Source organism: Etheostoma cragini, chromosome 8 (assembly GCF_013103735.1).
Source record: "Etheostoma cragini isolate CJK2018 chromosome 8, CSU_Ecrag_1.0, whole genome shotgun sequence".
NCBI lineage: Eukaryota > Metazoa > Chordata > Actinopteri > Perciformes > Percidae > Etheostoma > Etheostoma cragini.
Window position 1 is genome coordinate 211306 of NC_048414.1, and position 2670 is coordinate 213975.

Below are 2670 nucleotides of genomic sequence, written 5' to 3' on the forward strand. Positions count from 1 at the left end.
CGTCTCCAGATGTCTTCTGATGTCTCTAGACACACAGCACACAGCTGATAGTGGGGACAGGAAATTGGGTACAGAAACAAAATAAAGATCCTGTTGATTTTCAAAATAAAAGCCCCCTTGCTCACTGCGGCTTGTGTCTCCCTGGACTCCACCTTGAAGACGTCATAACGGACGGAGACAGGAAGTCAATAGCTCAGAGGTTGTAGTTCTCTTCATAGAAACTACAGATACACACATACTCACATCTACGCACACACTCACACACACATTTACACACACACATCTACACACCTGCTTATCAGATGCATACTAACCGGTCCTTAAAGGCACCATAACCAATCCTTAAAGGGTCCTTAAAGGCACCATAACTTGCCCTTAAAGGGTCCTTAAACTCACCATAACCGGCCCTTAAAGGGCCCTTAAAGGCACCATAACCGGCCCTTAAAGGGTCCTTAAACTCACCATAACCGATCTTACAGAGACTTTATTTATTGAGACCTGTTGGAGTCCGGATTACGTCAGGTCCAGGACTTCTGTCACGGTGACTTGTCCGTCGTCTCCGACCGTCTCCAGCAGCCGAAGACGACTCCGCTTCATCCACAGAGACCGCTTCAGCTCCTGGGCCTGGGCCACGTAGTCCTTGAACGCACCATCATAATATATATATATTATTAATTTGGGCCACGTAGTCCTTGAATGCACCATCATAAAATATATATATATATGTATATATATATATGTATATATGTATATATATATATATGTATATATATATATATATATATATATATATATATATATATTTATAAAACTGGGCCAAGTAGTCCTTGAACGCACCATCATAATATATATATATTATTAATTTGGGCCACGTAGTCCTTGAACGCACCATCATAAATATATATATTATTAAACTGGGCCATGTAGTCCTTGAATGCACCATTATATATTGTATATTGTCATGTAAACACATCCTTGTGTAGTATATGTTGTATACATTATATATTATTATATATTATTATGTATTTTTCTCACCGCCTGGTTGGCGGCGGCGAGCGGGCACAAGGGGACCCCCGTGTGATTAAAACACTTCAAATCTCCTTAAAAGACCTGGATCGGTTCTAAAAAACGGTTTAAAAGAAGGCCAAAGGCTCAGAGCAGGGCCAGAGGACCACAGGACAGGACGGACAGGGGGACATAAAACTTTAAACAAAAGGTCTCCTCTCCCCTCTGTAATAAATCAAATTACAATAATTAAAATATATAATATACACTGTAAATAGAGAAAAGACAAGGGGGGGGGGGGGGGGGAGAGAAAAAGAAAAGTTAAGATAAATAAAATATATAAAAGTTGTGTTGCTAAATAAAATGCTCGGTGTCCTGTCTAAAAGAAATATATCAAAATATATTTAAATATATTAAAATAATTTTTCGACAGAACCATTTTTAAAAGTACTAAAATACTGTTTGAATTCCTTGCCCCTAAGGATAAAAAGTACACATATTATTAAAATTAGTAAGTGCTTTAAAAAGTGCTTATAAAGATAAAAAGTGCCATGCAATAATAAATCAATAAATCAATAATAATGAAACATTTAAGATACATCATAGGATAAAACCACACTGTTAGAAGCATGAAACCGATGGTGTGTGTATCATCATGTTAAAAACCAGAGGCAAGCTAATCATAAATATTAATAATCTCATTAAAATATAACATATAAAACCCGAGGAGGAAAATCATAAAGGACCACCAAGGCATCTTTAAATAACTTTATTTAAAAAAGTCTGTCTATATTTAGGTTGCCCCCCCCTGGAGGCAGAAATCAGTTACTTAAAAAGAAAAAATTAATAAAATCTGAAAGGCATTCCATAAAATAAGAGATTTCTAAAAATAGAGAGAAAGGAAAGAGAAGGAGAACATGTGGGGGGGTTAAAGACTGTTATGGTTAGCATACAGCTAGCGTAGCAGCCAGTGAACTCTGTCCATCTTTAAAGTTTTAATGCATTTGATGAATCATATTTATATTATTTATGTAACAGAAGTGCTGCCTCTGATGTTAATTTTGGCTTTTTTGATAACCTTTTATGACTTTCGACATACTATGTTTTTAAATAATGTACTGACTTTTTATTTTCCTCATGGTTAAGTATGACTTTTCATAACTTTTTATAACTTTATAAGACTTTCTATGACTTTATAGGACTTTCTATAACTTTTCGACATACTTTACTAAAACTTTCTATGACTTTCTAGGACTTTTTGACATACTATACTATGACTTTTTAGGACTTCTTATAACGTTTTGACACTTTTGACACTGATTCTACGACTTTTTAGCACTTTATATAACTTTTTGACATACTTTACTTTGACTTTTTAGGACTTTTTGACGGACTATACTATGACTTTTTAGGACTTTTATAACGTTTTGACATACTATATACTACGAGTTTTTAGGACTTTTTATAACGTTTTGACATACTATACTATGACTTTTTAGGACTTTTTGACATAATATTTACTATAACTTTTAAGGACTTTTTATAACTTTTTGACATACTTCACCATGACTTTTTCGGAATTTTAAAGACTTTTTGACATACTATACTATGACTTTAGGACATTTTGACATACTATACTATGACTGTAGGACATTTTGACATACT